This window comes from Oncorhynchus kisutch, linkage group LG12 (genome assembly GCF_002021735.2).
Source record: "Oncorhynchus kisutch isolate 150728-3 linkage group LG12, Okis_V2, whole genome shotgun sequence".
Taxonomy (NCBI): Eukaryota; Metazoa; Chordata; class Actinopteri; order Salmoniformes; family Salmonidae; genus Oncorhynchus; species Oncorhynchus kisutch.
Genome location: NC_034185.2, coordinates 28,143,380 through 28,158,309, shown reverse-complemented (window position 1 = coordinate 28,158,309; position 14,930 = coordinate 28,143,380). Strand labels below are relative to the sequence as shown.

The following is a 14,930-nucleotide window of genomic DNA, read 5'->3' as shown; positions in this document are numbered from 1 at the left end:
GGTAGAGCCTTAATCAGAGAACTCTCTTCTGATCAGAGTGAGTGGGATGCCCCTCTTCCCACAGAAAAAGAAGAGGAATGGAAAATGTGGAAGGAATCTTTGATGGAGTTGGAACATATGTATATTCAGCAGACCTACATCCCAGTCTCCTTGTCTACCACTCAAAGAAGAGAGCTACACATCTTCTCGGATGCCTCTACAGTAGCCATAGGAGCGGTAGCCTACCTGAGAGTTATTGACTTGGAAGGTCAATGCCATGTTGGATTTGTCATGGAGAAATCTAAATTGGCCCCTTGTCCGGCCCACACTATCCCACGCCTAGAACTGTGTGCGGCTTTGCTAGCTGTTGAGATGTATGAACTGATCAAAGACGAAATTGACATTGATGTAAATGCGGCCAAGTTCTACACAGACAGTAAGATAGTTCTCGGTTACATCCACAATGTCACCAAAAGATTCTGTTTATGTTGCCAATAGGGTAACTCGCATCAGGAAGTCTACCCATCCAGATCAGTGGTGTTATGTAAACACTGACAGCAATCCAGCAGACCATGCAACCAGGCCCACACTTGCTGAGCTCTTAAAGCACACCAGTTGCTTCTCAGGTCCACCGTTCCTTACCCAAACAAACTCGAGTAAGCCTGAGAACGTACATTTTGACCTTATAGAGCCTCACGCAGACGCAGAGATTCGACCAGACGTCACTGTCTTTGCCTCTAAGGTTTCTGGAGCTCAACTCGGCTCTCATCGCTTTGAGAAGTTCTCAAGCTGGAAAGCCCTCAATCGAGCCACAGCACGACTCATTCATGTTGCCAGATCCTTCCATGAAGGTGTGGACAACACCAGCTGCAGAGGCTGGCATGACTGTAATAAACTATGCGGTACAAGTGAGTTGTCACAAGCCAAAACAGCAATCATTCACTGTGTGCAACATGTGAGAGGAATTAGCCTTCAGAGAGGAATTAAATTGCCTTGAAAAAGGAAAAGAGTTCCCAAAGCAAAGTACACTGAAAAAGCTGAACCCAGTGATTGATGAGGATGGATTGCTGAGGGTGGGAGGCCGCATATCCTCCACTGACGTTACAAGACGAAAAACATCCTCTCATCATCCCACGGACACATCATGTTGCCACTCTGCTGGTAAGACATTATCACGTGCAAGTGGCTCACCAAGGCCGTCATTTTTCAGATGGAGCTATTCGAGCAGCAGGCTTCTGGATTATTGGGAGCAAACGTCTGGTCTCTGGTATCATTCACAAGTGTGTCACCTGCCGCAAGGTTAGAGGGAGGTTAGTTGACCAAAAGATGGCTGACTTGCCTGCAGACAGACTCAGCTGAACCACCATTCACCAGGGCTAACCGAACCTCGATAGCTAGCCATGTGGAGCTAGCTAGTTGGAGACTGAAGATTAGAAAATTATTAATTATATTCAAAGCGAAAGCCAAGCTTGAATCCCTACTCTCACTCTGACAACATAGTGTCGGGGGAAGTCGAGCTAGGGGATGACGAAGACAACGACGGGATTAATATCGTGGTTCTCGTCGGCTTTGTGACCGACATGGAGGGTGAAACCTGTTTTTCCCCCCATCTTAAGTCCCAAGGTCCCCCTGTCCCCAAGACAGAGGAGCAGATGATATCCCCTTGGAGTACGGGCTAATAAACATTTGCAAGCAAACCGCGGGCAGACTTGATATTGTGTGGCAAGCTCTTTTGGGGAGCCAGGACCCCGGAAGGGACCTATATAATGGGAAAAGACTCCCATCCCGCATAGCAACTGCTTCCTGCAGTCCCAGCCTGTCTCAAAGAGGCTAGGAGCTCATGGGATAAGCCCCCTTACCAGCAAAATCCTGGCTAATAGTTTCCCGAGCATGGACAAGCACAATATGGAAGAATCTGGGTGTTGCAACCCTCTCATGGTGGAGCCGTCACTGGCGGACCACCTCCACCCCACATGCAGTGCTGCTAGCACTACTGGCACTTCTCTCCCTGGAAAGACAAAGCGCTTTTCTGCCTCCATTTTTCATAAGACATACAAAGCCTTGGCTTTATCAATCAGAGCACCTAACGTGTTGGCTTACCAGGCATAGCTACTGGAGGATGTGGGGAAGCAACTGAATCAACTGGACCCTGAATCAGGATGCTTGGGATGAGATCTGTATGATTACGGATCTAAACCTCCAGGCCACCCATAATGCCATCCGTCTGTGGTTGCACCATGAGCCTGGTGGTGGTGGATGAAAGGGCACTTTGTCTGTTAAGCTGGACAAGCTTAGCCAAAGAGAAAGTGGAGCTCCTGGATGTCCCTGTGACACCCAAAGAGTTGTTCGGCCTTGATGTCGTGTGATGTGTAAGAAAGAAGCCGAAGCCCGTTGGTCACTGCAGCCTCACAGCAACAAGCTGGCTTTGGGGGCCCCAAACCCCCGGCGACTCAGCAGACTACACTCTTAGAAAAAAGGGTTCTGCGGCTGTCCCCATAGGAGAACCCTTTTTGGTTCCAGGTAGAACCCTTTTTGGAACCCTCCGTGGAAAGAATTCTACATGGAACCCAAAAGGGTTCTACCATCAACCCATATCACTGCAAAAATTGAAATCGAAGTAAGATTAAATATGGTAAATCAAGGCAATATATGCTTGTTTTTTGTCTGACAAGATATTTATTCTTACCATGCAGTTTTTATGTTGGAGCATTTCACTTGTTTCAAGCTTTTTCTTAATAAGATAATAGAACTTGTTACTGAGATTGTATTACTGGTTCTGAGTAACTTTATGCTCAAAACTAGAATTACCAGAATTATAAAGCTGTTTGATCAACACTGACAAGTACGAAACTGCTTTGTCAAAGTCCACATTTCTTATTTCAAGCATCTTATCCTTTTCATCTCTTCACATATTAACAACAGATAATGACCAAATGGAATTCACTGTTTTATTGTCAATCCCAGCACAGAAATCGTGTGGACAAAATACAGTACATAACAAAGACGGTACACTTTTCATATCTGGGAAACACACTATGAATCATTTGAACTGTTGTACAATTCTATTACATCCCCAAGATGGTATTTGACTTGTACATAAGTTTGTGTAATAAGAGGTCAAATCAACCAGCTTTTCAGCATCCACTAACTCAGTGGCCTGTGCAAGGTGTGGGACCTCAATTTGATAAGCCATGATGTTTCTATCAAAGCATATAGTTTGAAATGGTTAATATTCCAAACAATAAAGCCTAGAATCAACAAGAAATATGTATTTGACCAGTCCAAATTCTGGCATATTACCATTCAGTACTTTGGCAAAGATCATGTATTTATTACAATTTATCACAAGCTATTTGACTGATACAGCATGGTTTACTTCATTGAAACCTAGGAAGTCCCTACATTTTCCACATAAATATTGTAGATCTTTAACCTCCGATACAGGTCTCATCCCCCTTTCATTTGAAAAAATTGGGTGCATTGAACTGTCAACATTCTGGCAGCTCTCATATATTTGGTTCTGATTGATCAAAGACTTGGAAGCCCATTGTTTAAAAATGTTTATTTGTCACGTGCACCGAATACAACAGGTGTAGTAGACCTTACAGTGAAATGCTTACTTACAGGCTCTAACCAATAGTGCAAAAAAGGTGTGTTAGGTGAACAATAGGTAAGTAAAGAAATAAAACAACAGTAAAAAGACAGGCTATATACAGTAGCGAGGCTACATACAGACACCGGTTACTCAGGCTGATTGAGGTATGTACATGTAGATATGGTTAAAGTGACAATGCATATATGATGAACAGAGAGTAGCAGTAGCTAACCATTGGACCCAATTACTTTATCTGTGAAGGCAAATGTATCATATAATGCTGTTTAGGTGCAACATTTTTCCTGTTCTGTTGGCAGATAAGTTTGCTTATTTTAAGTAATATTTCCCTAATTTTATTGCTTTTTTCTTGTTTTTAAGAGCTGACTTTTTGCAGTGTATCTAGAACCAAAAATTGTTCTTTGGCTGTCCCATAGGAGAACCCTTTTAAGAACCCCTTTTTTAGTTTCAGGTAGAACCCTCACTACAACCTAAGAGCAAACACCAAAACAACTACATCTTTAGATACATGTACTGTAATGATGGCAAGGGAAATTCTACTTTGATAACAGGAAACACTGTCTGCATGGTTAGATTAAATGTCTCCCAAATGTCAAAATCTAACATTACCTCATTTTCACCATGAGTAGATCTCCAAATGGTTCTCCTTCTGAAGTGCTCTGGCCCGGGAAAGAGATCACGTAAATCCTCCTTAGAGAAGCTGGGCAGCATGTCTGTGCTTATATTAGCAGCTGAAAAATACATTTAACCACATGGTAAATAGTTAAGTAATTAGCAACTAAATCATAGTTTATAAACAAAGTGTCAATTTGATATAGGTTATGAGACATTAGCATACCGTCTTCCCATTCCAGTTAATGCAGGAATGATTTACCAAGCTAGCTAATGTTAGCTAACTAAATTAGACTACCAGTATAACATTAACGTCAATTACTTTAAACCAAAAGATAGTGCAAGCTAATGAAACTAACGTTAACGCTAAATTGTCTCCCATATTGAAAATCTTAGGTAGTTAATCTTTGCTTGCCTAGCTAAGATTGTATACAATGACTGAGACCATTGATAATTTAACTTTGCAGTCTTTGGCGCTCTTTTTTATTTGTTTTCTATTGTCAATAGAAAGGGTGCCAAAGATGGTGAAGCTAAATAATCGACGGTGTCAGTCATTAGGGCACATTTACACCTCATTAACACTATTTATGGCAATAAAACACTATCAATCTAACCAAAGTTCAAGTTTTTTCAACGAATGGCCGTTCGTGCAGTTAACTGCTAACAGTCAACATTACCTAGTTAAAATTAGCATGCTAACTTGGTTTGCCAACTTTCCAATTCAAATGAACGTTAGCTAATATTAGCTTGCTAAGGAGAAAGGTAGACGGGTATAACCAAATGAACGTTACCTTTTAATATTGCGGTTGATATATGATCCATGCCCAGATATGTGTCATCCATTCCATCTTCATTCATGGTGTTGTTAGATGGCTCAAAGATTTGGACCGTCTTTGACTTTTTATTTATAGGCCTAGCTTATGTAGCTCGATATTACATGAGAGGGAGTGCTGGATATCAGCACCGCTGTGATTCGGTCGTGGGTACGAGGCCGCAGATAATAATATTCAGTATAACAGCAAGACCTCGAGTGTGATATTGCTTTTATACAACAGTTCTACAAGCGCAATTTATTAGTTAAAAGTAATAAGCGACAACAGATTATGATTTGTTTATTTATTTAATCATTTATTTGGCTCCGCCAACACTCATTCTGTAGTTCCACAACTGGTCTGGGACACATAGTTCCACAACTGGTCTGGGACACATAGTTCCACAACTGGTCTGGGACACATAGTTCCACAACTGGACTGGGACTGGACTGTTGCCAAGCACCACATATACATTTTCCTACACACTAGCTTGCTACTGCTACTTTGTGTAGGTCTACACGTTACCGTCCTCTCCTGACGACCATTCATAATTTAACTCAAATGTTATTTGTGGAAATATGTTCATTTTTGCGGTGCGAACTTTGTTACAATCTAAGATAGATAACAATCGTTAATGTAATTAACAGTTATTAGAACACCTGTAAAGCGGAGTGATACATGTATAGTTAAAAGTCCCGGTGCTGTTGTACTCTACTCCAATCAAATTACTTGGTCGTATTATAAATCCATATCAATACATTGCACAGTCATAGCCCTGATTTCTGTTTGCTCTGTGGTATTGACGGATGCAGTGAGGAATATAGTGTACAATTCCTTCTATCATCATGTAAAGAGAAACCCCCTTCAACACCTACTTGATTGCAACCGACCAGATGAACAACCATCGGAGGAAAGCCAAGTACCACCGGAACAAGTAAGTAGCTAGTTAGCATTTCTTTTTTGGTTCTCTGGATTTAAAAAATACGAATTTAATGAACGGACAATACACGGACAAAAGTCATACTGTCCATAGGCTATTCGATAATAATGACTAAAGCTGGGTTAATGTGAAAATAATCAATGATAAATAGGAACAAAACACTTAAATAAATCTATTGATGAAACTAAATACAATTTCAAATAATAATCTGTTTCTTTGATGTGTTGAACACAGGACAACATTAAAAAAACGATCAGCTTCTAGTTTCACTGATCAGCAACTCCATACATCTCACTCAGATGAAGGGCAAAGGGGCATTGACCAACATGGAGCTGTCACAGTGCAACAAGTAAATTACTCAGTTGGTGGCAATCTACTGAAATTGACCATATTTTTTTAAGTACTTAGATTTACTAATAGCATTCATAATCAGTCTTCACAACCACTTCTCCTGTCACAAACATTATACTTTGAACTAGTAATGTCCAGCCTGCACATGTCAGGATACTACATTCAATGTCAACATTCTTTTAGGATCTGACAACACATGCCAATGCTTTTGTGATAAATGCCAGAACCAAGCATCATCCCTCACAGGTAAGATGCTTTTTCTGAACAGAGCACAGCATTTGGTTTGTTACATTATGTAGAGCATTTTGTAGTGGTTCAGTGATGGTCGAGTTCATTGTCAGTGCTAGGTTGTCCACCTTACTATTGTTGGTCCCTTATGTCCTTATGTTAATGAATATGTCATAAGAAAATCTGAATATCATAGGTATACATGATGGTGTGTTCCAACCTCCATGATTAATGACATCTCTCTCGCTCTCTCTTATTTTCAGAAAGGCGTGAATTACATTGTTGCTGGGGTACAGCAATATCAATCATCACTATTGGACAACCTCAGGAAGCAGATGGAGGCAGTGCTAAAGAAGCATTCAGGAAGCACATCAGGTCAACTTGAAGAAGATATGCAATGGATATATTTGACAATTTCATTGACCCTTCTGCTGGCGTTGCAACAACATTTCGACAGGACAGTGTTATTAAGAAGCAGTTTAGCTGTTTGGACGCAGAGGAAATTCACATTGATCGAACCATATGCAGGATGAAATGTGGAGGATCAAAGACATTTTCATCAATTATTTTACTATGTACCATTAGTCAAATTCTAGAACAGTTCTTATCAACACCCAAGGATTTTGTCTACGGTTGATGTACAGGGAAAGTTTTTTTTCATGACATTGTTGATGATGCTCTTCTAAAATCACATCCCTTATTTTCAGAGAAACCAAAGGCATTACAGATTGTTTTGTACGCGGATTAAATAGAGATCTGTAATTCACTAGGATCCTTTGCATCAAAAAGCAAGCTGTTAATGGTGTACTACACCCTAGGAAATATAAATCCAAAATGCAGATCTAAACTGGCTGCTATCAGGCTACCTGCCATGTCTAGATCAGCAGACCTCCGTCAATCTGGTGTAGATGTAATATTGAATAGAATCAAGGAAGACATGGATGCAATGTACAGTTGGGTTAAAATGCTAACTATTAACGGAGTGAAAACAATATATGGTGCCATGGTCTCTCTCTGTGGAGACACCCTTGCACAACATGAACTAGCATGGTTCAAAGAGAGTGTGGGCTTTGCCTACAGTAAGTGCAGACACTGAGGGTTATTTTGAGGACATGCAGTCACACTTCAATGAGGATGCATATACTAAAAGGACATTGGATGTCAGACAGTGTGATGAAATAGAAAAGGCACAGACGGACTTGCTTCGCAACAGCCTGAGAACAACATACGGGATCAATATAAGGAGCAAGTTAGTTGAATTCCCAGTCTTTGATGTCATACAACAAACTCTGCAAGACATAATACATGTAATTCTGGAGGGCATAACCCCATTGGAAACCAAATGTGGTTTGAATCATCTTGTTGTGTCAGGACAGATTGATCTGGACTCAGTGAATTCTGCTATTCTTGGTTTCCCTTATTCTCCTCTTGATGTTAGAGATCAGTCATCCCCTATTTCTGTTAGTACATTAAAGTGATGGTAAACTAAAACAGTGATCTGGGCAAATGCTTGTCCTTCTAAGGATATTTGCCATTTGTTTTGGAGAGTTTGGATGTCAATACAGATATGCAACTGATATGCGCTAATAGAGATTGTACAGATAGTATTTGCACCTGTTCTTTCCATTGTGACTGTGTCTAGTTTGAAGTGACTCATTGAAAATTATTTGAAGCATTGGAAGGAGCTTTTTCCAGACCCAAACAGCATTATATGATACATTTGCCATCACAGATAAAGTCATTGGGGCCAATGGTTAGACATATGTGTGTGCAGTTCGAGTCTAAACAGTGTTTCTTTAAACAATGGGCTTCCAAGCTCAATTAAAAAAATATTTGCAAGTCTTTGATCAATCAGAACCAAATATATGAGAGCTGCCAGAATGTTGACAGTTCAATGCACCCAATTTTTTCAAATGAAATGGAGATGGGACCTGTATCAGAGGTTAAAGATCTACAATATTTATGTGGAAAATGTAGGGACTTCCTAGGTTTCAATGAAGTAAACCATGCTGTAGCAGTCAAATAGCTAGTAATAAATTGTAATAAAAACATAACTCAGAAGTCCATGATCTTTGCCAAAGTACTGAATGGTAATATGCCAGAATTTGGACTGGTCAAATACATATTTCTTGTTGATTCTAGGCTTTATTGTTTGGTATATCAACCATTTCAAACTATACGCTTTGATATAAACATCATTGCTTATCAAGTTGAAGTCCCACACCTTGCACAGGCCACTGAGTTAGTGGATGCTGAAAAGCTGGTTGATTTGACCTCTAATTACACAATTAGCAACAAACTTATGTACAAGTCAAATACCATCTTGGGGATGTAATAGAATTGTACAACAGTTCAAATGATTCATAGTGTGTTTCCCAGATATGAAAAGTGTACCGTCTTTGTTATGTACTGTATTTTGTTCTGTGCTGGGATTGACAATAAAACAGTGAATTCCATTTGGTCATTATCTGTTGTTAATATGTGAAGAGATGAAAAGGATAAGATGCTTGAAATAAGAAATGTGGACACTGACAAAGCAGTTTCGTACTTGTCAGTGTTGATCAAACAGCTTTAGAATTCTGATAATTCTAGTTGAGCATAAAGTTACTCAGAACCAGTAATACAATCTCAGTAACAACTTGTAATATCTTAAGATCATTAAGGACAAAAAAGCTTGAAACAAGTGAAATGCTCCAACATAAAAACTGCCTGGTAAGAAGAAATATCTTGTCAGACAAAAAACAAGCATATATTGCCTTGATTTACCATATTTAATCTTACTTCGATTTACATTTTTGCAGTGTAGCACCTGCTAAGAGGCAAACCTGTAGTTCAACAGTCCTTTGCTGCGGCTGAAGCCGTCCCTCCCCCTCTCTGCCTCGCACAACAATGGGGGGGGGGCACATCTGCATTGGGGGGGGATAATATTTGCTGTGTAGCAGTGCTTTTTCAGGTCTTTGCTCATGTGGCAAAATGGGGATGTGCACTCTTAACCCCAAGTGCCATCCCCTCTCCAGCTATCCCCTTGGCACCTCAGGTTTTGAGCCAGGACAAAACTCAACATGTCCGCTCTCCCTCTGGTCTTGTGACTTATGGAGCTGGATGACAGATTGCCATTTGTCATAACCATGGCTCCCACTCTAGGTGGTTAAGGCAGGGAAGAGAGCTGACACAATTCCGTTTTCATATGATAAAACTGGAAAACAGGTTTCTGGGGTTCACTTTTTTGGGAAATCTTATGGCAACTTAGCTCTGTTAATTGAAAAATAGAAAACAGTCAATACAGAATTCCATGATTCATACTTTGCTGGGAAGCCACAAACAGCCATCTCAGGTCTACAACACTCTGGCATTTGTCCCATTCTTACCTGCACTTGGTTCACACAGTCGGGCACTTGTAAGCTGCTGGGGACATTTTTGTCCGTCAGCCCTTTCCTCCAGGGTAGGACTAAGACAGACCAGACACAAGGGATTAGGACATCTGGGTTACCAGCATGTTTCCTTCTTCTTTTCAGCTACACCTATTGGTGCCTTATTTAATTCCGTTGGCCACTCTCATGCAAAATCCCTGCTCAGTGACACGGTATAGCCATACCCATTGCAATATGCTAGGGACACAGTCCAAGGGGATCAGGCATGTTTTGAAATAAATATTATGCCCATATGCATTATGAGGATATCTCAGCAATGGGACACTCTCTGCCCTGTGCCACCCGGTGACGTTATCACGCCCTGGGGTGTGTTACAATAATCTTTACATTAAACGGAAACTTCACCTCTAAACACTATATGGAGTGTTTATCCAAAATTTCTCAATAATTAAATCAAATCAAATTTATTTATATAGCCCTTCGTACATCAGCTGATATCTTAAAGTGCTGTACAGAAACCCAGCCTAAAACCCCAAACAGCAAGCAATGCAGGTGTAGAAGCACGGTGGCTAGGAAAAACTCCCTAGAAAGGCCAATACCTAGGAAGAAACCTAGAGAGGAACCAGGCTATGTGGGGTGGCCAGTCCTCTTCTGGCTGTGCCGGGTGGAGATTATAACAGAACATGGCCAAGATGTTCAAATGTTCATAAATGATCAGCATGGTCGAATAATAATAAGGCAGAACAGTTGAAACTGGAGCAGCAGCACAGTCAGGTGGAAGTTGATTTACAAGGGCTGCTACAAGGGCTGCTTCTGATAGATCCTTTTTTTTATGTTATTTTACAAAGGAACATACATACATGAACAGGAATACACAGAAGAGGAGTTGAGACAGTGAGAAAAAGAACAATGAGACCAGCAAGCAGGGCAAATGACAAACCAGTAAGTTGTTTTGGTGTCGGCAGCTAGCTAGCAATATAAGCGCTCTTTTTACACAAGGCAGTGTTGTTTAGTACAGTACAATTCCGTGATCGATTCAGCTATAACGGGGCTTGCTAGTACGACTACAAGCCAAGCTAGCTAGCTTTGTTTGCTATACCTATTAGTCTTGGAGTAACTATACCTGTGTGTTGTAGCTAGCTAGCTAACATGTGTCTGTGAGATGTCTCATTTTCTACACCATGCTACTACAGTAGGAACAGACAGTACACAGCGATTGCCCATGAATGTCTTATAGCGTTTTTGTCTTTCTCTCTCAGACAATACCGCTTGGATACCAAGAAGTTAATGACTCTCAAGAGGAGATGTGAAAGGTCCCAGAAAACAATCTGCCCATGTATCAAAGTGACTCTGAACCACCCAAAAACACCATTTGCAAGTATTCCCACTGTAGAACTATAGTATTTATTATAGGCGTTAGTAGTATATTTTTCTTCTACTGTATATACAGTATGTCATACATTGCCATAACTATTCCTGCATACTGCTGTGCTAATTCACCTCGGTCTCCAGAGAAAATAAACTTTTTCTTAAATAAAAGCCATGTCTACTTATTTGCTATATTGATAGACTAATCTACTGTTTTATTAAAACATGTTTACTTGCCAACAAATGAAAGTTGAAATGATACACCAACTCCCTTCATCAATTGCTTTAGAATTAAGTTTGTAGCTAGTTTATCCAAATACAGGTACATTTAATGAATATCACAATTAATAGATCCAGAAGTTGAAGACAACAATTTATTGCTTTCTGGTGCGGCTGTAATCATCTAGTCACTACACTTCAAAACTTCTTCAGGCTTGGTGGGTCCCCTGCGCGACGGTTGAGCTAACGTAGGCTAATGCGATTAGCATGAGGTTGTAAGGAACAAGAACATTTCCCACTGCACTGTCCAATTAACAGTAGCTATTACAGTGAAATAATACCATGCTATTGTTTGAGGAGAGTGCACCGCTTTGAAAATGAAAAGTTATTAATAAACAAATTAGGCACATTTGGGCTAAATTGGCGCAAAATGTTTGACAGAAATACAATGGTTCATTGGATCAGTCCAAAACTTTGCACATACACTGCTGCCATCTAGTGGCCAAAATCTAAATTGCAGCTGGGCAGGAATAATACATAATGGCATTTCACTTGCATTTCACAGATGATGATACACACAAAAAGTAGTTTTTTCTTTATAGTAATCTCTATCCAGATATAAAGTGTTATATTCTCCTACATTCCTTTCACACTTCCACAAACTTCAAAGTGTTTCCTTTCAAATTGTACAAAGAATATGCATATCCTTGCCTCAGGGCCTGAGCAACAGACAGTTAGATTTGGGTATGACATTTTAGGTGATTTTTCTTTTAAAGGAGCGGATCCTTAAGAGGTTTTAAAAAGTATTATATAAAACTTTTGATCAAACGCCATTATATACATAAACTAAGCAAAAAAATGAATGTCCTCTCACTGTCAACTGCATTTATTTTCAGCAAACTTAATGTAAACAAATGTGTAAATATTTGTATGAACATAAGATTCAACAACTGAGACATAAAATAAACAAGTTCCACCAATATGTGACTAACAGAAACGGAATAATGTGTCCGTGAACAAAGGGGGGGTCAAAATCAAAAGTAAGTCAGTATCTGGTGTGGCCACCAGCTGCATTAAGTACTGCAGTGCATCTCCTCCTCATGGACTGCACCAGATTTTCCAGTTCTTGCTGTGAGATGTTACCCCACTCTTCCACCAAGGCACCTGCAAGTTCCCGGACATTTCTGGGGGGAATGGCCCTAGCCCTCATCCTCCGATCCAACAGGTCCCAGACGTGCTCAATGGGATTGAGATCCGGGCTCTTCTCTGGCCATGGCAGAACACTGACATTCCTGTCTTGCAGGAAATCACACACAGAACGAGCAGTATGGCTGGTGGCATTGTCATGCTGGAGGGTCATTTCAGGATGAGCCTGCAGGAAGGGTACCACATGGGGGAGGAGGATGTCTTCCCTGTAACGCACAGCGTTGAGATTGCCTGCAATGACAACAAGCTCAGTCCGATGATGCTGTGACACACCGCCCCAGACCATGACGGACCCTCCACCTCCAAATCGATCCCGCTCCAGACTACAGGCCTCGGTGTAACGCTCATTCCTTCGACGATAAACAGGAATCTGACCATCACCCCTGGTGAGACAAAACCGTGACTCATCAGTGAAGAGAACTTTTTGCCAGTCCTGTGTTGTCCAGCGACGGTGGGTTTGTGCCCATATGCGACGTTGTTGCCGGTGATGTCTGGTGAGGACCTGCCTAACAACAGGCCTACAAGCACTCAGTCCAGCCTCTCTCAGCCTATTGCGGACAGTCTGAGCACTGATGGAGGGATTGTGCATTCCTGGTATAACTCTGGCAGTTGTTGTTGCCATCATGTACCTGTCCTGCAGGTGTGATGTTCGGATGTACTGATCCTGTGCAGGTGTTGTTACACGTGGTCTGCCACTGCGAGGACGATCAGCTGTCCGTCCTGTCTCCCTGTTGCGCTGTCTTAGGCGTCTCACAGTACGGACATTGCAATTTATTGCCTTGGCCACATCTGCAGTCCTCATGCCTCCTTGCAGCATGCCTAAGGCACGTTCACGCAGATGAGCAGGTACCCTTGGCATCTTTCTTTTGGTGTTTTTTTAAGAGTCTGTAGAGATGCCTCTTTAGTGTCCTACGTTTTCATAACTGTGACCTTAATTGTCTGTAAGCTGTTAGTGTCTTAACGACCATTCCACAGGTGCATGTTCATTAATTGTTTATGGTTCATTGAACAAGCATGGGAAACCCTTTACAATGAAGATCTGTGAAGTTCTTTGGATTTTTACGAATTATCTTTTAAAGACAGGGTCCTGAAAAATTGACATTTCTTTTTTGGAGTTTATGTACCAGAGCTAGCACTATCTATACCACAATGCAGTTGTGAGCATACTAGGCATTCTATATTATACTACAACATCAGTCTAACGGAATATGGATGTTGTGTTGGCTGAATGCTCCAGGCAGGTTCCAGACTGTTCTTCAGCTGGTGAACCTCGTCTTGTTGGGTAATGGAAGCTGGTGTTGCAGACTTTGACGCTGTGGCGATGTTGGCAGGGATGTTGGGTTTGGGGAGCTGTGTCTCTGGCTCCTTGTAGACAACATTCTAAGTTGTTTTGCACTCCACAGACAGGTGGACAAGACTCTCCCTGAAGTGGTGGGTTCTGGGCTCATACACTTTCTTCACCACCCACTGCGTCGACCTCTTACAGAAGATGTGTTTGTACTGCAAGTCTCCTGGAAAGACATGAATACTGATGAGGATGTGTAAAACAAAGACTGATCATGAGGATGTGTAACCATACAAGAAACCATGTTAATATGTAATTGGCAGAAGAAATTTGGCATGCTGCCCCGGGTCCTCTCTAAATACTACCGCTGCACCATCGAGAGCACCGGTTACATCACGGCCTGGTACGGGGATAGCGCCGTCCACGACCACAAAACCCTCCAGCGGGTGGTGAAGACGGCCCAATACATCACTGGGACCATGCTTCCACCCATCCAGGACATCTACTCAAAACGGTGCTTGAGGAAGTCTCGCAGCATTATCAAGGACCCCACACACACCAGACACAAGCTGTTCTCTCCCTTACCTCAGTATTAGTGATTAGCCAACATTTTACAAATGTGTCCCCCATCAATACACACGAAAACAAGGTACTATATCCACCCACCCCCCTCACGTCAATAGATTAACCTTCTCACTCACACACACACACACACAACCCTCCTTACTAATACCTTATTTTCTCCAATGTAGACTTCAAGCCTTGTATGAACAATCAACTAAGCCTTCACTACACAGACAAAACGACAGTAGAAGTTGTAGCCTACTTGTAAACGCCAGCGATGACAACAAGACACGGACCACGTATAAGCCTAGCTCCAGTATTTTTATTTACTCATCATGTTATCATTGAAAGGTTTAGCAAAGGTAACTTACACTAGTTCCTG

The 14,930-nt window shown here is 41.4% G+C and overlaps 1 long non-coding RNA gene across 1 annotated transcript; it reads left to right on the top strand.

The window, feature by feature from the left end:
* The first annotated feature begins 5,721 nt into the window (after positions 1 to 5,721).
* On the top strand, positions 5,722 to 8,924 carry LOC109900278 (uncharacterized). Its single transcript, XR_002256571.2, has 4 exons — positions 5,722 to 5,950; positions 6,191 to 6,305; positions 6,491 to 6,553; positions 6,799 to 8,924. It is a non-coding gene; the product is annotated as an uncharacterized LOC109900278 (long non-coding RNA).
* Positions 8,925 to 14,930: the final 6,006 nt, after the last annotated feature.